Source organism: Gnatocerus cornutus, chromosome 1, assembly GCF_029298725.1.
Source record: "Gnatocerus cornutus isolate USDA-ARS CGAHR chromosome 1, icGnaCorn1.1, whole genome shotgun sequence".
NCBI classification, from domain to species: Eukaryota; Metazoa; Arthropoda; class Insecta; order Coleoptera; family Tenebrionidae; genus Gnatocerus; species Gnatocerus cornutus.
The window spans coordinates 4,919,995-4,943,081 of NC_142233.1; positions in this window are offsets into that span (position 1 = coordinate 4,919,995).

The following is a 23,087-nucleotide window of genomic DNA, read 5'->3' on the forward strand; positions in this document are numbered from 1 at the left end:
TCATCAAAATTCTTAGAGAAAACTGCATATTTCGATGCAAAACAACGATTTCTCGCCGATTTTCGTTGTTTTCTATCTTGAATTCGCCAAGAAGAGCACGAAATCTATAAAATCATGACTTTTTACCTAGATTCAACGGCTGAATTGCAAGAAAACAGCAGAGTTCTGCACGAAATCATCAAAATTCTTACAGAAAACCGCATATTTCGATGCAAAACGACGATTTCTCGCCGATTTTCGTTGTTTTCTCGCTTGAATTCGCAAAGAAGAGCACAAAATCTACAAAATCATGACTTTTTACCAAGATTCAACGGCTGAATTGCAAGAAAACAGCAGAATTCTGCACGAAATCATCAAAATTCTTAGAGAAAACCGCATATTTCGATGCAAAACGACGATTTCTCGCTGATTTTCGTTGTTTTCTATCTTGAATTCGCAAAGAAGAGCACGAAATCTACAAAATCATGACTTTTTACCAAGATTCAACGGCTGAATTGCAAGTAAACAGCAGAATTCTGCACGAAATCGTCAAAATTCTTAGAGAAAACCGCATATCTCGATGCAAAACGACGATTTCTCGCCGATTTTCGTTGTTTTCTGGCTTGAATTCGCAAAGAAGAGCACGAAATCTACAAAATCATCACTTTTTACCAAGATTCAACGGCTGAATTGCAAGAAAACAGCAGAATTCTGCACGAAATCATCAAAATTCTTAGAGAAAACTGCATATTTCGATGCAAAACAACGATTTCTCGCCGATTTTCGTTGTTTTCTATCTTGAATTCGCCAAGAAGAGCACGAAATCTATAAAATCATGACTTTTTACCTAGATTCAACGGCTGAATTGCAAGAAAACAGCAGAATTCTGCACGAAATCATCAAAATTCTTACAGAAAACCGCATATTTCGATGCAAAACGACGATTTCTCGCCGATTTTCGTTGTTTTCTCGCTTGAATTCGCAAAGAAGAGCACGAAATCTACAAAATCATGACTTTTTACGAAGATTCAACGGCTGAATTGCAAGAAATCAGCAGAATTCTGCACGAAATCATCAAAATTCTAAGAGAAAACTGCATATTTCCATGCAAAACAACGATTTCTCGCCGATTTTCGTTCTTTTCTATCTTGAATTCGCCAAGAAGAGCACGAAATCTACAAAATCATGACTTTTTACCTAGATTCAACGGCTGAATTGCAAGAAAACAGCAGAATTCTGCACGAAATCATCAAAATTCTTACAGAAAACCGCATATTTCGATGCAAAACAACGATTTCTCGCCGATTTTCGTTGTTTTCTATCTTGAGTTCGCCAAGAAGAGCACGAAATCTATAAAATCATGACTTTTTACCTAGATTCAACGGCTGAATTGCAAGAAAACAGCAGAATTCTGCACGAAATCATCAAAATTCTTACAGAAAACCGCATATTTCGATGCAAAACGACGATTTCTCGCCGATTTTCGTTGTTTTCTCGCTTGAATTCGCAAAGAAGAGCACGAAATCTACAAAATCATGACTTTTTACCAAGATTCAACGGCTGAATTGCAAGAAAACAGCAGAATTCTGCACGAAATCATCAAAATTCTTAGAGAAAACCGCATATTTCGATGCAAAACGACGATTTCTCGCTGATTTTCGTTGTTTTCTATCTTGAATTCGCAAAGAAGAGCACGAAATCTACAAAATCATGACTTTTTACCAAGATTCAACGGCTGAATTGCAAGTAAACAGCAGAATTCTGCACGAAATCGTAAAAATTCTTAGAGAAAACCGCATATTTCGATGCAAAACGACGATTTCTCGCCGATTTTCGTTGTTTTCTGGCTTGAATTCGCAAAGAAGAGCACGAAATCTACAAAATCATCACTTTTTACCAAGATTCAACGGCTGAATTGCAAGAAAACAGCAGAATTCTGCACGAAATCATCAAAATTCTTAAAGAAAACCGCATATTTCGATGCAAAACGACGATTTCTCGCCGATTTTCGTTGTTTTCTATCTTGAATTCGCAAAGAAGAGCACGGAATCTACAAAATCATGATTTTTACCAAGATTCAACGGCTGAATTGCAAGAAAACAGCAGAATTCTGCACGATATCATCAAAATTCTTACAGAAAACCGCATATTTCGATGCAAAACGACGATTTCTCGCCGATTTTCGTTGTTTTCTGGCTTGAATTCGCAAAGAAGAGCACGAAATCTACAAAATCATGACTTTTTACCAAGATTCAACGGCTGAATTGCAAGAAAACAGCAGAATTCTGCACGAAATCATCAAAATTCTTACAGAAAACCGCATTTTTCGATGCAAAACGACGATTTCTCGCCGATTTTCGTTGTTTTCTGGCTTGAATTCGCAAAGAAGAGCACGAAATCTACAAAATCATGACTTTTTACCAAGAATCAACGGCTGAATTGCAAGAAAACAGCCAAATTCTGCACGAAGTCATCAAAATTCTTACAGAAAACCGCATATTTCGATGCAAAACAACGATTTCTCGCCGATTATCGTTGTTTTCTGGCTTGAATTCGCAAAGAAGAGCACGAAATCTACAAAATCATCACTTTTTACCAAGATTCTACGGCTGAATTGCATGAAAACAGCAGAATTCTGCACGAAATCATCAAAATTCTTACAGAAAACCGCATATTTCGATGCAAAACGACGATTTCTCGCCGATTTTCGTTGTTTTCTGGCTTGAATTCGCAAAGAAGAGCACGAAATCTACAAAATCATCACCTTTTACCAAGATTCTACGGCTGAATTGCAAGAAAACAGCAGAATTCTGCACGAAATCATCAAAATTCTTACAGAAAACCGCATATTTTGATGCAAAACGACGATTTCTCGCCGATTTTCGTTGTTTTCTGGCTTGAATTCGCAAAGCAGAGCACGAAAGCTACAAAATCATGACTTTTTACCAAGATTCAACGGCTAAATTGCAAGAAAACAGCAGAATTCTGCACGAAATCATCAAAATTCTTAGAGAAAACTGCATATTTCGATGCAAAACAACGATTTCTCGCCGATTTTCGTTGTTTTCTATCTTGAATTCGCCAAGAAGAGCACGAAATCTACAAAATCATGACTTTTTACCAAGATTCAACGGCTGAATTGCAAGAAAACAGCAGAATTCTGCACAAAATCGTCAAAATTCTTAGAGAAAACCGCATATTTCGATGCAAAACGACGATTTCTCGCCGATTTTCGTTGTTTTCTGGCTTGAATTCGCAAAGAAGAGCACGAAATCTACAAAATCTTCACTTTTTACCAAGATTCAACGGCTGAATTGCAAGAAAACAGCAGAATTCTGCACGAAATCATCAAAATTCTTAGAGAAAACCGCATATTTTGATGCAAAACGACGATTTCTCGCCGATTTTCGTTGTTTTCTGGCTTGAATTCGCAAAGAAGAGCACGAAATCTACAAAATCATCACTTTTTACCAAGATTCAACGGCTGAATTGCAAGAAAACAGCAGAATTCTGCACGAAATCATCAAAATTCTTAGAGAAAACTGCATATTTCGATGCAAAACAACGATTTCTCGCCGATTTTCGTTGTTTTCTATCTTGAATTCGCCAAGAAGAGCACGAAATCTACAAAATCATGACTTTTTACCTAGATTCAACGGCTGAATTGCAAGAAAACAGCAGAATTCTGCACGAAATCATCAAAATTCTTACAGAAAACCGCATATTTCGATGCAAAACGACGATTTCTCGCCGATTTTCGTTGTTTTCTGGCATGAATTTGCAATGAAGAGCACGAAATCTACAAAATCATGACTTTTTACCAAGATTCAACGGCTGAATTGCAAGAAAACAGCAGAATTCTGCACGAAATCATCAAAATTCTTAGAGAAAACCGCATATTTCGATGCAAAACGACGATTTCTCGCTGATTTTCGTTGTTTTCTATCTTGAATTCGCAAAGAAGAGCACGAAATCTACAAAATCATGACTTTTTACCAAGATTCAACTGCTGAATTGCAAGAAAACAGCAGAATTCTGCACGAAATCATCAAAATTCTTAGAGAAAACTGCAAATTTCGATGCAAAACAACGATTTCTCGCCGATTTTCGTTGTTTTCTATCTTGAATTCGCCAAGAAGAGCACGAAATCTACAAAATCATGACTTTTTACCTAGATTCAACGGCTGAATTGCAAGAAAACAGCAGAATTCTGCACGAAATCATCAAAATTCTTACAGAAAACCGCATATTTCGATGCAAAACGACGATTTCTCGCCGATTTTCGTTGTTTTCTGGCATGAATTTGCAATGAAGAGCACGAAATCTACAAAATCATGACTTTTTACCAAGATTCAACGGCTGAATTGCAAGAAAACAGCAGAATTCTGCACGAAATCATCAAAATTCTTAGAGAAAACCGCATATTTCGATGCAAAACGACGATTTCTCGCCGATTTTCGTTGTTTTCTGGCTTGAATTCGCAAAGCAGAGCACGAAAGCTACAAAATCATGACTTTTTACCAAGATTCAACGGCTAAATTGCAAGAAAACAGCAGAATTCTGCACGAAATCATCAAAATTCTTAGAGAAAACTGCATATTTCGATGCAAAACAACGATTTCTCGCCGATTTTCGTTGTTTTCTATCTTGAATTCGCCAAGAAGAGCACGAAATCTACAAAATCATGACTTTTTACCAAGATTCAACGGCTGAATTGCAAGAAAACAGCAGAATTCTGCACAAAATCGTCAAAATTCTTAGAGAAAACCGCATATTTCGATGCAAAACGACGATTTCTCGCCGATTTTCGTTGTTTTCTGGCTTGAATTCGCAAAGAAGAGCACGAAATCTACAAAATCTTCACTTTTTACCAAGATTCAACGGCTGAATTGCAAGAAAACAGCAGAATTCTGCACGAAATCATCAAAATTCTTAGAGAAAACCGCATATTTTGATGCAAAACGACGATTTCTCGCCGATTTTCGTTGTTTTCTGGCTTGAATTCGCAAAGAAGAGCACGAAATCTACAAAATCATCACTTTTTACCAAGATTCAACGGCTGAATTGCAAGAAAACAGCAGAATTCTGCACGAAATCATCAAAATTCTTAGAGAAAACTGCATATTTCGATGCAAAACAACGATTTCTCGCCGATTTTCGTTGTTTTCTATCTTGAATTCGCCAAGAAGAGCACGAAATCTACAAAATCATGACTTTTTACCTAGATTCAACGGCTGAATTGCAAGAAAACAGCAGAATTCTGCACGAAATCATCAAAATTCTTACAGAAAACCGCATATTTCGATGCAAAACGACGATTTCTCGCCGATTTTCGTTGTTTTCTGGCATGAATTTGCAATGAAGAGCACGAAATCTACAAAATCATGACTTTTTACCAAGATTCAACGGCTGAATTGCAAGAAAACAGCAGAATTCTGCACGAAATCATCAAAATTCTTAGAGAAAACCGCATATTTCGATGCAAAACGACGATTTCTCGCTGATTTTCGTTGTTTTCTATCTTGAATTCGCAAAGAAGAGCACGAAATCTACAAAATCATGACTTTTTACCAAGATTCAACTGCTGAATTGCAAGAAAACAGCAGAATTCTGCACGAAATCATCAAAATTCTTAGAGAAAACTGCAAATTTCGATGCAAAACAACGATTTCTCGCCGATTTTCGTTGTTTTCTATCTTGAATTCGCCAAGAAGAGCACGAAATCTACAAAATCATGACTTTTTACCTAGATTCAACGGCTGAATTGCAAGAAAACAGCAGAATTCTGCACGAAATCATCAAAATTCTTACAGAAAACCGCATATTTCGATGCAAAACGACGATTTCTCGCCGATTTTCGTTGTTTTCTGGCATGAATTTGCAATGAAGAGCACGAAATCTACAAAATCATGACTTTTTACCAAGATTCAACGGCTGAATTGCAAGAAAACAGCAGAATTCTGCACGAAATCATCAAAATTCTTAGAGAAAACCGCATATTTCGATGCAAAACGACGATTTCTCGCTGATTTTCGTTGTTTTCTATCTTGAATTCGCAAAGAAGAGCACGAAATCTACAAAATCATGACTTTTTACCAACATTCAACGGCTGAATTGCAAGTAAACAGCAGAATTCTGCACGAAATCGTAAAAATTCTTAGAGAAAACCGCATATTTCGATGCAAAACGACGATTTCTCGCCGATTTTCGTTGTTTTCTGGCATGAATTTGCAAAGAAGAGCACGAAATCTACAAAATCATGACTTTTTACCAAGATTCAACGGCTGAATTGCAAGAAAACAGCAGAATTCTGCACGAAATCATCAAAATTCTTAGAGAAAACCGCATATTTCGATGCAAAACAACGTTTTCTCGCTGATTTTCGTTGTTTTCTATCTTGAATTCGCAAAGAAGAGCACGAAATCTACAAAATCATGACTTTTTACCATGATTCAACGGCTGAATTGCAAGAAAACAGCAGAATTCTGCACGAAATCATCAAAATTCTTACAGAAAACCGCATATTTCGATGCAAAACGACGATTTCTCGCCGATTTCCGTTGTTTTCTGGCATGAATTTGCAAAGAAGAGCACGAAATCTACAAAATCATGACTTTTTACCAAGATTCAACGGCTGAATTGCAAGAAAACAGCAGAATTCTGCACGAAATCATCAAATTTCTTAGAGAAAACCGCATATTTCGATGCAAAACGACGTTTTCTCGCTGATTTTCGTTGTTTTCTATCTTGAATTCTCAAAGAAGAGCACGAAATCTACAAAATCATGACTTTTTACCAAGATTCAACGGCTGAATTGCAAGAAAACAGCAGAATTCTGCACGAAATCATCAAAATTCTTACAGAAAACCGCATATTTCGATGCAAAACGACGATTTCTCGGCGATTTTCGTTGTTTTCTGGCTTGAATTCGCAAAGAAGAGCACGAAATCTACAAAATCATGACTTTTTACCAAGATTCAACGGCTGAATTGCAAGAAAACAGCAGAATTCTGCACGAAATCATCAAAATTCTTACAGAAAACCGCATATTTCGATGCAAAACGACGATTTCTCGCCGATTTTCGTTGTTTTCTGGCTTGAATTTGCAAAGAAGAGCACGAAATCTACAAAATCATCACTTTTTACCAAGATTCAACGGCTGAATTGCAAGAAAACAGCAGAATTCTGCACGAAATCATCAAAATTCTTAGAGAAAACCGCATATTTCGATGCAAAACGACGATTTCTCGCCGATTATCGTTGTTTTCTATCTTGAATTCGCAAAGAAGAGCACGAAATCTACAAAATCATGACTTTTAACCAAGATTCAACGGCTGAATTGCAAGAAAACAGCAGAATTTTGCACGAAATGATCAAAATTCTTACAGAAAACCGCATATTTCGATGCAAAACGACGATTTCTCGCCGATTTTCGTTGTTTTCTGGCATGAATTTGCAAAGAAGAGCACGAAATCTACAAAATCATGACTTTTTACCAAGATTCAACGGCTGAATTGCAAGAAAACAGCAGAATTCTGCACGAAATCATCAAATTTCATAGAGAAAACCGCATATTTCGATGCAAAACGACGTTTTCTCGCTGATTTTCGTTGTTTTCTATCTTGAATTCGCAAAGAAGAGCACGAAATCTACAAAATCATGACATTTTACCAAGATTCAACGGCTGAATTGCAAGAAAACAGCTGAATTCTGCACGAAATCTTCAAAATTCTTACAGAAAACAGCATATTTCGATGCAAAACGACGATTTCTCGCCGATTTTCGTTGTTTTCTGGCTTGAATTCGCAAAGAAGAGCACAAAATCTACAAAATCATGACTTTTTACCAAGATTCAACGGCTGAATTGCAAGAAAACAGCAGAATTCTGCACGAAATCATCAAAATTCTTTCAGAAAACCGCATATTTTGATGCAAAACGACGATTTCTCGCCGATCTTCGTTGTTTTCTGGCATGAATTTGCAAAGAAGAGCACGAAATCTACAAAATCATGACTTTTTACCAAGATTCAACGGCTGAATTGCAAGAAAACAGCAGAATTCTGCACGAAATCATCAAAATTCTTAGAGAAAACCGCATATTTCCATGCAAAACGACGATTTCTCGCCGATTTTCGTTGTTTTCTGGCTTGAATTCGCAAAGAAGAGCACGAAATCTACAAAATCATCACTTTTTACCAAGATTCAACGGCTGAATTGCATGAAAACAGCAGAATTCTGCACGAAATCATCAAAATTCTTACAGAAAACCGCAAATTTCGATGCAAAACGACGATTTCTCGCCGATTTTCGTTGTTTTCTGGTTTGAATTCGCAAAGAAGAGCACGAAATCTACAAAATCATGACTTTTTACATAGATTCAACGGCTGAATTGCAAGAAAACAGCAGAATTCTGCACGAAATCATCAAAATTCTTACAGAAAACAGCATATTTCGATGCAAAACGACGATTTCTCGCCGATTTTCGTTGTTTTCTGGCTTGAATTCGCAATGAAGAGCACGAAATCTACAAAATCATGACTTTTTACCAAGATTCAACGGCTGAATGCAAGAAAACAGCAGAATTCTGCACGAAATCATCAAAATTCTTAGAGAAAACCGCATATTTCGATGCAAAACGACGATTTCTCGCCGATTTTCGTTGTTTTCTGGCTTGAATTCGCAAAGAAGAGCACGAAATCTACAAAATCATCACTTTTTACCAAGATTCAACGGCTGAATTGCATGAAAACAGCAGAATTCTGCACGAAATCATCAAAATTCTTAGAGAAAACTGCATATTTCGATGCAAAACAACGATTTCTTGCCGACTTTCGTTGTTTTCTATCTTGAATTCGCCAAGAAGAGCACGAAATCTACAAAATCATGACTTTTTACCTAGATTCAACCGCTGAATTGCAAGAAAACAGCAGAATTCTGCACGAAATCATCAAAAGTCTTACAGAAAACCGCATATTTCGATGCAAAACAAGGATTTCTCGCCGATTTTCGTTGTTTTCTGGCTTGAATTTGCAAAGAAGAGCACGAAATCTACAAAATCATGACTTTTTACCAAGATTCAACGGCTGAATTGCAAGAAAACAGCAGAATTCTGCACGAAATCATCAAAATTCTTACAGAAAACCGCATATTTCGATGCAAAACAACGATTTCTCGCCGATTTTCGTTGTTTTCTGGCTTGAATTTGCAAAGAAGAGCACGAAATCTACAAAATCATGACTTTTTACCAAGATTCAACGGCTGAATTGCAAGAAAACAGCAGAATTCTGCACGAAATCATCAAAATTCTTAGAGAAAACCGCATATTTCGATGCAAAACGACGATTTCTCGCTGATTTTCGTTGTTTTCTATCTTGAATTCGCAAAGAAGAGCACGAAATCTACAAAATCATGACTTTTTACCAAGATTCAACGGCTGAATTGCAAGAAAACAGCAGAATTCTGCACGAAATCATCAAAATTCTTAGAGAAAACCGCATATTTCGATGCAAAACGACGATTTCTCGCCGATTTTCGTTGTTTTTTGGCTTGAATTCGCAAAGAAGAGCACGAAATCTACAAAATCATCACTTTTTACCAAGATTCAACGGCTGAATTGCATGAAAACAGCAGAATTCTGCACGAAATCATCAAAATTCTTAGAGAAAACTGCATATTTCGATGCAAAACAACGATTTCTTGCCGATTTTCGTTGTTTTCTATCTTGAATTCGCCAAGAAGAGCACGAAATCTACAAAATCATGACTTTTTACCTAGATTCAACGGCTGAATTGCAAGAAAACAGCAGAATTCTGCACGAAATCATCAAAATTCTTACAGAAAACCGCATATTTCGATGCAAAACGACGATTTCTCGCCGATTTTGGTTGTTTTCTGGCTTGAATTCGCAAAGAAGAGCACGAAATCTACAAAATCATGACTTTTTACCAAGATTCAACGGCTGAATTGCAAGAAAACAGCAGAATTCTGCACGAAATCATCAAAATTCTTACAGAAAACCGCATATTTCGATGCAAAACAACGATTTCTCGCCGATTTTCGTTGTTTTCTGGCTTGAATTCGCAAAGAAGAGCACGAAATCTACAAAATCATGACTTTTTACCAAGATTCAACGGCTAAATTGCAAGAAAACAGCAGAATTCTGCACGAAATCATCAAAATTCTTAGAGAAAACTGCATATTTCGATGCAAAACAACGATTTCTCGCCGATTTTCGTTGTTTTCTATCTTGAATTCGCCAAGAAGAGCACGAAATCTACAAAATCATGACTTTTTACCAAGATTCAACGGCTGAATTGCAAGAAAACAGCAGAATTCTGCACGAAATCATCAAAATTCTTAGAGAAAACCGCATATTTCGATGCAAAACGACGATTTCTCGCCGATTTTCGTTGTTTTCTGGCTTGAATTCGCAAAGAAGAGCACGAAATCTACAAAATCATGACTTTTTACCAAGATTCAACGGCTGAATTGCAAGAAAACAGCAGAATTCTGCACGAAATCATCAAAATTCTTTCAGAAAACCGCATATTTTGATGCAAAACGACGATTTCTCGCCGATCTTCGTTGTTTTCTGGCATGAATTTGCAAAGAAGAGCACGAAATCTACAAAATCATGACTTTTTACCAAGATTCAACGGCTGAATTGCAAGAAAACAGCAGAATTCTGCACGAAATCATCAAAATTCTTAGAGAAAACCGCATATTTCGATGCAAAACGACGATTTCTCGCCGATTTTCGTTGTTTTCTGGCTTGAATTCGCAAAGAAGAGCACGAAATCTACAAAATCATCACTTTTTACCAAGATTCAACGGCTGAATTGCATGAAAACAGCAGAATTCTGCACGAAATCATCAAAATTCTTACAGAAAACCGCAAATTTCGATGCAAAACGACGATTTCTCGCCGATTTTCGTTGTTTTCTGGCTTGAATTCGCAAAGAAGAGCACGAAATCTACAAAATCATGACTTTTTACATAGATTCAACGGCTGAATTGCAAGAAAACAGCAGAATTCTGCACGAAATCATCAAAATTCTTACAGAAAACAGCATATTTCGATGCAAAACGACGATTTCTCGCCGATTTTCGTTGTTTTCTGGCTTGAATTCGCAATGAAGAGCACGAAATCTACAAAATCATGACTTTTTACCAAGATTCAACGGCTGAATGCAAGAAAACAGCAGAATTCTGCACGAAATCATCAAAATTCTTAGAGAAAACCGCATATTTCGATGCAAAACGACGATTTCTCGCCGATTTTCGTTGTTTTCTGGCTTGAATTCGCAAAGAAGAGCACGAAATCTACAAAATCATCACTTTTTACCAAGATTCAACGGCTGAATTGCATGAAAACAGCAGAATTCTGCACGAAATCATCAAAATTCTTAGAGAAAACTGCATATTTCGATGCAAAACAACGATTTCTTGCCGATTTTCGTTGTTTTCTATCTTGAATTCGCCAAGAAGAGCACGAAATCTACAAAATCATGACTTTTTACCTAGATTCAACCGCTGAATTGCAAGAAAACAGCAGAATTCTGCACGAAATCATCAAAAGTCTTACAGAAAACCGCATATTTCGATGCAAAACGACGATTTCTCGCCGATTTTCGTTGTTTTCTGGCTTGAATTCGCAAAGAAGAGCACGAAATCTACAAAATCATGACTTTTTACCAAGATTCAACAGCTAAATTGCAAGAAAACAGCAGAATTCTGCACGAAATCATCAAAATTCTTACAGAAAACCGCATATTTCGATGCAAAACAACGATTTCTCGCCGATTTTCGTTGTTTTCTGGCTTGAATTTGCAAAGAAGAGCACGAAATCTACAAAATCATGACTTTTTACCAAGATTCAACGGCTAAATTGCAAGAAAACAGCAGAATTCTGCACGAAATCATCAAAATTCTTAGAGAAAACTGCATATTTCGATGCAAAACAACGATTTCTCGCCGATTTTCGTTGTTTTCTATCTTGAATTCGCCAAGAAGAGCACGAAATCTACAAAATCATGACTTTTTACCAAGATTCAACGGCTGAATTGCAAGAAAACAGCAGAATTCTGCACGAAATCATCAAAATTCTTAGAGAAAACCGAATATTTCGATGCAAAACGACGATTTCTCGCCGATTTTCGTTGTTTTCTGGCTTGAATTCGCAAAGAAGAGCACGAAATCTACAAAATCATCACTTTTTACCAAGATTCAACGGCTGAATTGCATGAAAACAGCAGAATTCTGCACGAAATCATCAAAATTCTTAGAGAAAACTGCATATTTCGATGCAAAACAACGATTTCTTGCCGATTTTCGTTGTTTTCTATCTTGAATTCGCCAAGAAGAGCACGAAATCTACAAAATCATGTCTTTTTACCAAGATTCAACGGCTGAATTGCAAGAAAACAGCAGAATTCTGCACGAAATCATCAAAATTCTTACAGAAAACCGCATATTTCGATGCAAAACGACGATTTCTCGCCGATTTTCGTTGTTTTCTGGCTTGAATTCGCAAAGAAGAGCACGAAATCTACAAAATCATGACTTTTTACCAAGATTCAACGGCTAAATTGCAAGAAAACAGCAGGATTCTGCACGAAATCATCAAAAGTCTTACAGAAAACCGCATATTTCGATGCAAAACGACGATATCTCGCAGAATTGCAGAATTCTGCACGAAATCATCAAAATTCTTACAGAAAACCGCATATTTCGATGCAAAACAACGATTTCTCGCCGATTTTCGTTGTTTTCTGGCTTGAATTCGCAAAGAAGTGCACGAAATCTACAAAATCATGACTTTTTACATAGATTCAACGGCTGAATTGCAAGAAAACAGCAGAATTCTGCACGAAATCATCAAAATTCATACAGAAAACCGCATATTTCGATGCAAAACAACGATTTCTCGCCGATTTTCGTTGTTTTCTGGCTTGAATTCGCAAAGAAGAGCACGAAATCTACAAAATCATGACTTATTACCAAGATTCAACGGCTAAATTGCAAGAAAACAGCAGAATTCTGCACGAAATCATCAAAATTCTTAGAGAAAACTGCATATTTCGATGCAAAACAACGATTTCTCGCCGATTTTCGTTGTTTTCTATCTTGAATTCGCCAAGAAGAGCACGAAATCTACAAAATCATGACTTTTTACCAAGATTCAACGGCTGAATTGCAAGAAAACAGCAGAATTCTGCACGAAATCATCAAAATTCTTAGAGAAAACTGCATATTTCGATGCAAAACAACGATTTCTCGCCGATTTTCGTTGTTTTCTATCTTGAATTCGCCAAGAAGAGCACGAAATCTACAAAATCATGACTTTTTACATAGATTCAACGGCTGAATTGCAAGAAAACAGCAGAATTCTGCACGAAATCATCAAAATTCTTACAGAAAACTGCATATTTCGATGCAAAACAACGATTTCTCGCCGATTTTCGTTGTTTTCTATCTTGAATTCGCCAAGAAAAGCACGAAATCTACAAAATCATGACTTTTTACATAGATTCAACGGCTGAATTGCAAGAAAACAGCAGAATTCTGTACGAAATCATCAAAATTCTTACAGAAAACCGCATATTTCGATGCAAAACGACGATTTCTCGCCGATTTTCGTTGTTTTCTGGCTTGAATTCGCAAAGAAGAGCACGAAATCTACAAAATCATGACTTTTTACCAAGATTCAACGGCTGAATTGCAAGAAAACAGCAGAATTCTGCACGAAATCATCAAAATTCTTACAGAAAACCGCATATTTCGATGCAAAACAACGATTTCTCGCCGATTTTCGTTGTTTTCTGGCTTGAATTCGCAAAGAAGAGCACGAAATCTACAAAATCATGACTTATTACCAAGATTCAACGGCTAAATTGCAAGAAAACAGCAGAATTCTGCACGAAATCATCAAAATTCTTAGAGAAAACTGCATATTTCGATGCAAGACAACGATTTCTCGCCGATTTTCGTTGTTTTCTATCTTGAATTCGCCAAGAAGAGCACGAAATCTACAAAATCATGACTTTTTACCAAGATTCAACGGCTGAATTGCAAGAAAACAGCAGAATTCTGCACGAAATCATCAAAATTCTTAGAGAAAACTGCATATTTCGATGCAAAACAACGATTTCTCGCCGATTTTCGTTGTTTTCTATCTTGAATTCGCCAAGAAGAGCACGAAATCTACAAAATCATGACTTTTTACATAGATTCAACGGCTGAATTGCAAGATAACAGCAGAATTCTGCACGAAATCATCAAAATTCTTAGAGAAAACTGCATATTTCGATGCAAAACAACGATTTCTCGCCGATTTTCGTTGTTTTCTATCTTGAATTCGCCAAGAAAAGCACGAAATCTACAAAATCATGACTTTTTACATAGATTCAACGGCTGAATTGCAAGAAAACAGCAGAATTCTGTACGAAATCATCAAAATTCTTACAGAAAACCGCATATTTCGATGCAAAACGACGATTTCTCGCCGATTTTCGTTGTTTTCTGGCTTGAATTCGCAAAGAAGAGCACGAAATCTACAAAATCATGACTTTTTACCAAGATTCAACGGCTGAATTGCAAGAAAACAGCAGAATTCTGCACGAAATCATCAAAATTCTTACAGAAAACCGCATATTTCGATGCAAAACGACGATTTCTCGCCGATCTTCGCTGTTTTCTGGCATGAATTTGCAAAGAAGAGCCCGAAATCTACAAAATCATGACTTTTTACCAAGATTCAACGGCTGAATTGCAAGAAAACAGCAGAATTCTGCCCGAAATCGTCAAAATTCTTAGAGAAAACCGCATATTTCGATGCAAAACGACGATTTCTCGCCGATTTTCGTTGTTTTCTAGCTTGAATTCGCAAAGAAGAGCACGAAATCTACAAAATCATGACTTTTTACTAAGATTCAACAGCTGAATTGCATGAAAACAGCAGAATTCTGCACGAAATCATCAAAATTCTTAGAGAAAACTGCATATTTCGATGCAAAACAACGATTTCTCGCCGATTTTCGTTGTTTTCTATCTTGAATTCGCCAAGAAGAGCACGAAATCTACAAAATCATGACTTATTACCTAGATTCATCGGCTGAATTGGAAGAAAACAGCAGAATTCTGCACGAAATCATCAAAATTCTTACAGAAAACCGCATATTTCGATGCAAAACAACAATTTCTCGCCGATTTTCGTTGTCTTCTATCTTGAATTCGCCAAGAAGAGCACGAAATCTACAAAATCATGACTTTTTACCTAGATTCAACGGCTGAATTGCAAGAAAACAGCAGAATTCTGCACGAAATCATCAAAATTCTTACAGAAAACCGCATATTTCGATGCAAAACGACGATTTTTCGCCGATTTTCGTTGTTTTCTGGCTTGAATTCGCAAAGAAGAGCACGAAATCTACAAAACCATGACTTTTCACCAAGATTCAACCGCTGAATTGCAAGAAAACAGCAGAATTCTGCACGAAATCATCAAAATTCTTAGAGAAAACTGCATATTTCGATGCAAAACAACGATTTCTCGCCGATTTTCGTTGTTTTCTATCTTGAATTTGCCAAGAAGAGCACGAAATCTACAAAATCATGACTTTTTACATAGATTCAACGGCTGAATTGCAAGAAAACAGCAGAATTCTGCACGAAATCATCAAAATTCTTACAGAAAACCGAATATTTCGATGCAAAACAACGATTTCTCGCCGATTTTCGTTGTTTTATATCTTGAATTCGCCAAGAAGTGCACGAAATCTACAAAATCATGACTTTTTACCTAGATTCAACGGCTGAATTACAAGAAAACAGCAGAATTCTGCACGAAATCATCAAAATTCTTACAGTAAACCGCATATTTCGATGCAAAACGACGATTTCTCGCTGATTTTCGTTGTTTTCTGGCTTGAATTCGCAAAGAAGAGCACGAAATCTACAAAATCATCACTTTTTACCAAGATTCAACGGCTGAATTGCAAGAAAACAGCAGAATTCTGCACAAAATCATCAAAATTCTTACAGAAAACCGCATATTTCGATGCAAAACGACGATTTCTCGCCGATTTTCGTTGTTTTCTATCTTGAATTTGCCAAGAAGAGCACGAAATCTACAAAATCATGACTTTTTACATAGATTCAACGGCTGAATTGCAAGAAAACAGCAGAATTCTGCACGAAATCATCAAAATTCTTACAGAAAACCGAATAATTCGATGCAAAACGACGATTTCTCGCCGATTTTCGTTGTTTTCTGGCTTGAATTCGCAAAGAAGAGCACGAAATCTACAAAATCATGACTTTTTACCAAGATTCAACAGCTAAATTGCAAGAAAACAGCAGAATTCTGCACGAAATCATCAAAATTCTTACAGAAAACCGCATATTTCGATGCAAAACAACGATTTCTCGCCGATTTTCGTTGTTTTCTGGCTTGAATTTGCAAAGAAGAGCACGAAATCTACAAAATCATGACTTTTTACCAAGATTCAACGGCTGAATTGCAAGAAAACAGCAGAATTCTGCACGAAATCATCAAAATTCTTAGAGAAAACCGCATATTTCGATGCAAAACGACGATTTCTCGCTGATTTTCGTTGTTTTCTATCTTGAATTCGCAAAGAAGAGCACGAAATCTACAAAATCATGACTTTTTACCAAGATTCAACGGCTGAATTGCAAGAAAACAGCAGAATTCTGCACGAAATCATCAAAATTCTTAGAGAAAACCGCATATTTCGATGCAAAACGACGATTTCTCGCCGATTTTCGTTGTTTTTTGGCTTGAATTCGCAAAGAAGAGCACGAAATCTACAAAATCATCACTTTTTACCAAGATTCAACGGCTGAATTGCATGAAAACAGCAGAATTCTGCACGAAATCATCAAAATTCTTAGAGAAAACTGCATATTTCGATGCAAAACAACGATTTCTTGCCGATTTTCGTTGTTTTCTATCTTGAATTCGCCAAGAAGAGCACGAAATCTACAAAATCATGACTTTTTACCTAGATTCAACGGCTGAATTGCAAGAAAACAGCAGAATTCTGCACGAAATCATCAAAATTCTTACAGAAAACCGCATATTTCGATGCAAAACGACGATTTCTCGCCGATTTTGGTTGTTTTCTGGCTTGAATTCGCAAAGAAGAGCACGAAATCTACAAAATCATGACTTTTTACCAAGATTCAACGGCTGAATTGCAAGAAAACAGCAGAATTCTGCACGAAATCATCAAAATTCTTACAGAAAACCGCATATTTCGATGCAAAACAACGATTTCTCGCCGATTTTCGTTGTTTTCTGGCTTGAATTCGCAAAGAAGAGCACGAAATCTACAAAATCATGACTTTTTACTAAGATTCAACAGCTGAATTGCATGAAAACAGCAGAATTCTGCACGAAATCATCAAAATTCTTAGAGAAAACTGCATATTTCGATGCAAAACAACGATTTCTCGCCGATTTTCGTTGTTTTCTATCTTGAATTCGCCAAGAAGAGCACGAAATCTACAAAATCATGACTTATTACCTAGATTCATCGGCTGAATTGCAAGAAAACAGCAGAATTCTGCACGAAATCATCAAAATTCTTACAGAAAACCGCATATTTCGATGCAAAACAACAATTTCTCGCCGATTTTCGTTGTCTTCTATCTTGAATTCGCCAAGAAGAGCACGAAATCTACAAAATCATGACTTTTTACCTAGATTCAACGGCTGAATTGCAAGAAAACAGCAGAATTCTGCACGAAATCATCAAAATTCTTACAGAAAACCGCATATTTCGATGCAAAACGACGATTTTTCGCCGATTTTCGTTGTTTTCTGGCTTGAATTCGCAAAGAAGAGCACGAAATCTACAAAACCATGACTTTTCACCAAGATTCAACCGCTGAATTGCAAGAAAACAGCAGAATTCTGCACGAAATCATCAAAATTCTTAGAGAAAACTGCATATTTCGATGCAAAACAACGATTTCTCGCCGATTTTCGTTGTTTTCTATCTTGAATTTGCCAAGAAGAGCACGAAATCTACAAAATCATGACTTTTTACATAGATTCAACGGCTGAATTGCAAGAAAACAGCAGAATTCTGCACGAAATCATCAAAATTCTTACAGAAAACCGAATATTTCGATGCAAAACAACGATTTCTCGCCGATTTTCGTTGTTTTCTATCTTGAATTCGCCAAGAAGTGCACGAAATCTACAAAATCATGACTTTTTACCTAGATTCAACGGCTGAATTACAAGAAAACAGCAGAATTCTGCACGAAATCATCAAAATTCTTACAGTAAACCGCATATTTCGATGCAAAACGACGATTTCTCGCTGATTTTCGTTGTTTTCTGGCTTGAATTCGCAAAGAAGAGCACGAAATCTACAAAATCATCACTTTTTACCAAGATTCAACGGCTGAATTGCAAGAAAACAGCAGAATTCTGCACAAAATCATCAAAATTCTTACAGAAAACCGCATATTTCGATGCAAAACGACGATTTCTCGCCGATTTTCGTTGTTTTCTATCTTGAATTTGCCAAGAAGAGCACGAAATCTACAAAATCATGACTTTTTACATAGATTCAACGGCTGAATTGCAAGAAAACAGCAGAATTCTGCACGAAATCATCAAAATTCTTACAGAAAACCGAATAATTCGATGCAAAACGACGATTTCTCGCCGATTTTCGTTGTTTTCTGGCTTGAATTCGCAAAGAAGAGCACGAAATCTACAAAATCATGACTTTTTACCAAGATTCAACAGCTAAATTGCAAGAAAACAGCAGAATTCTGCACGAAATCATCAAAATTCTTACAGAAAACCGCATATTTCGATGCAAAACAACGATTTCTCGCCGATTTTCGTTGTTTTCTGGCTTGAATTTGCAAAGAAGAGCACGAAATCTACAAAATCATGACTTTTTACCAAGATTCAACGGCTGAATTGCAAGAAAACAGCAGAATTCTGCACGAAATCATCAAAATTCTTAGAGAAAACCGCATATTTCGATGCAAAACGACGATTTCTCGCTGATTTTCGTTGTTTTCTATCTTGAATTCGCAAAGAAGAGCACGAAATCTACAAAATCATGACTTTTTACCAAGATTCAACGGCTGAATTGCAAGAAAACAGCAGAATTCTGCACGAAATCATCAAAATTCTTAGAGAAAACCGCATATTTCGATGCAAAACGACGATTTCTCGCCGATTTTCGTTGTTTTTTGGCTTGAATTCGCAAAGAAGAGCACGAAATCTACAAAATCATCACTTTTTACCAAGATTCAACGGCTGAATTGCATGAAAACAGCAGAATTCTGCACGAAATCATCAAAATTCTTAGAGAAAACTGCATATTTCGATGCAAAACAACGATTTCTTGCCGATTTTCGTTGTTTTCTATCTTGAATTCGCCAAGAAGAGCACGAAATCTACAAAATCATGACTTTTTACCTAGATTCAACGGCTGAATTGCAAGAAAACAGCAGAATTCTGCACGAAATCATCAAAATTCTTACAGAAAACCGCATATTTCGATGCAAAACGACGATTTCTCGCCGATTTTGGTTGTTTTCTGGCTTGAATTCGCAAAGAAGAGCACGAAATCTACAAAATCATGACTTTTTACCAAGATTCAACGGCTGAATTGCAAGAAAACAGCAGAATTCTGCACGAAATCATCAAAATTCTTACAGAAAACCGCATATTTCGATGCAAAACAACGATTTCTCGCCGATTTTCGTTGTTTTCTGGCTTGAATTCGCAAAGAAGAGCACGAAATCTACAAAATCATGACTTTTTACTAAGATTCAACAGCTGAATTGCATGAAAACAGCAGAATTCTGCACGAAATCATCAAAATTCTTAGAGAAAACTGCATATTTCGATGCAAAACAACGATTTCTCGCCGATTTTCGTTGTTTTCTATCTTGAATTCGCCAAGAAGAGCACGAAATCTACAAAATCATGACTTATTACCTAGATTCATCGGCTGAATTGCAAGAAAACAGCAGAATTCTGCACGAAATCATCAAAATTCTTACAGAAAACCGCATATTTCGATGCAAAACGACGATTTTTCGCCGATTTTCGTTGTTTTCTGGCTTGAATTCGCAAAGAAGAGCACGAAATCTACAAAACCATGACTTTTCACCAAGATTCAACCGCTGAATTGCAAGAAAACAGCAGAATTCTGCACGAAATCATCAAAATTCTTAGAGAAAACTGCATATTTCGATGCAAAACAACGATTTCTCGCCGATTTTCGTTGTTTTCTATCTTGAATTTGCCAAGAAGAGCACGAAATCTACAAAATCATGACTTTTTACATAGATTCAACGGCTGAATTGCAAGAAAACAGCAGAATTCTGCACGAAATCATCAAAATTCTTACAGAAAACCGAATATTTCGATGCAAAACAACGATTTCTCGCCGATTTTCGTTGTTTTCTATCTTGAATTCGCCAAGAAGTGCACGAAATCTACAAAATCATGACTTTTTACCTAGATTCAACGGCTGAATTACAAGAAAACAGCAGAATTCTGCACGAAATCATCAAAATTCTTACAGTAAACCGCATATTTCGATGCAAAACGACGATTTCTCGCTGATTTTCGTTGTTTTCTGGCTTGAATTCGCAAAGAAGAGCACGAAATCTACAAAATCATCACTTTTTACCAAGATTCAACGGCTGAATTGCAAGAAAACAGCAGAATTCTGCACAAAATCATCAAAATTCTTACAGAAAACCGCATATTTCGATGCAAAACGACGATTTCTCGCCGATTTTCGTTGTTTTCTATCTTGAATTTGCCAAGAAGAGCACGAAATCTACAAAATCATGACTTTTTACATAGATTCAACGGCTGAATTGCAAGAAAACAGCAGAATTCTGCACGAAATCATCAAAATTCTTACAGAAAACCGAATAATTCGATGCAAAACGACGATTTCTCGCCGATTTTCGTTGTTTTCTGGCTTGAATTCGCAAAGAAGAGCACGAAATCTACAAAATCATGACTTTTTACCAAGATTCAACAGCTAAATTGCAAGAAAACAGCAGAATTCTGCACGAAATCATCAAAATTCTTACAGAAAACCGCATATTTCGATGCAAAACAACGATTTCTCGCCGATTTTCGTTGTTTTCTGGCTTGAATTTGCAAAGAAGAGCACGAAATCTACAAAATCATGACTTTTTACCAAGATTCAACGGCTGAATTGCAAGAAAACAGCAGAATTCTGCACGAAATCATCAAAATTCTTAGAGAAAACCGCATATTTCGATGCAAAACGACGATTTCTCGCTGATTTTCGTTGTTTTCTATCTTGAATTCGCAAAGAAGAGCACGAAATCTACAAAATCATGACTTTTTACCAAGATTCAACGGCTGAATTGCAAGAAAACAGCAGAATTCTGCACGAAATCATCAAAATTCTTAGAGAAAACCGCATATTTCGATGCAAAACGACGATTTCTCGCCGATTTTCGTTGTTTTTTGGCTTGAATTCGCAAAGAAGAGCACGAAATCTACAAAATCATCACTTTTTACCAAGATTCAACGGCTGAATTGCATGAAAACAGCAGAATTCTGCACGAAATCATCAAAATTCTTAGAGAAAACTGCATATTTCGATGCAAAACAACGATTTCTTGCCGATTTTCGTTGTTTTCTATCTTGAATTCGCCAAGAAGAGCACGAAATCTACAAAATCATGACTTTTTACCTAGATTCAACGGCTGAATTGCAAGAAAACAGCAGAATTCTGCACGAAATCATCAAAATTCTTACAGAAAACCGCATATTTCGATGCAAAACGACGATTTCTCGCCGATTTTGGTTGTTTTCTGGCTTGAATTCGCAAAGAAGAGCACGAAATCTACAAAATCATGACTTTTTACCAAGATTCAACGGCTGAATTGCAAGAAAACAGCAGAATTCTGCACGAAATCATCAAAATTCTTACAGAAAACCGCATATTTCGATGCAAAACAACGATTTCTCGCCGATTTTCGTTGTTTTCTGGCTTGAATTCGCAAAGAAGAGCACGAAATCTACAAAATCATGACTTTTTACCAAGATTCAACGGCTAAATTGCAAGAAAACAGCAGGATTCTGCACGAAATCATCAAAATTCTTAGAGAAAACTGCATATTTCGATGCAAAACAACGATTTCTCGCCGATTTTCGTTGTTTTCTATCTTGAATTTGCCAAGAAGAGCACGAAATCTACAAAATCATGACTTTTTACCAAGATTCAACGGCTGAATTGCAAGAAAACAGCAGAATTCTGCACGAAATCATCAAAATTCTTAGAGAAAACCGCATATTTCGATGCAAAACGACGATTTCTCGCCGATTTTCGTTGTTTTCTGGCTTGAATTCGCAAAGAAGAGCACGAAATCTACAAAATCATGACTTTTTACCAAGATTCAACGGCTGAATTGCAAGAAAACAGCAGAATTCTGCACGAAATCATCAAAATTCTTTCAGAAAACCGCATATTTTGATGCAAAACGACGATTTCTCGCCGATCTTCGTTGTTTTCTGGCATGAATTTGCAAAGAAGAGCACGAAATCTACAAAATCATGACTTTTTACCAAGATTCAACGGCTGAATTGCAAGAAAACAGCAGAATTCTGCACGAAATCATCAAAATTCTTAGAGAAAACCGCATATTTCGATGCAAAACGACGATTTCTCGCCGATTTTCGTTGTTTTCTGGCTTGAATTCGCAAAGAAGAGCACGAAATCTACAAAATCATCACTTTTTACCAAGATTCAACGGCTGAATTGCATGAAAACAGCAGAATTCTGCACGAAATCATCAAAATTCTTACAGAAAACCGCAAATTTCGATGCAAAACGACGATTTCTCGCCGATTTTCGTTGTTTTCTGGCTTGAATTCGCAAAGAAGAGCACGAAATCTACAAAATCATGACTTTTTACATAGATTCAACGGCTGAATTGCAAGAAAACAGCAGAATTCTGCACGAAATCATCAAAATTCTTACAGAAAACAGCATATTTCGATGCAAAACGACGATTTCTCGCCGATTTTCGTTGTTTTCTGGCTTGAATTC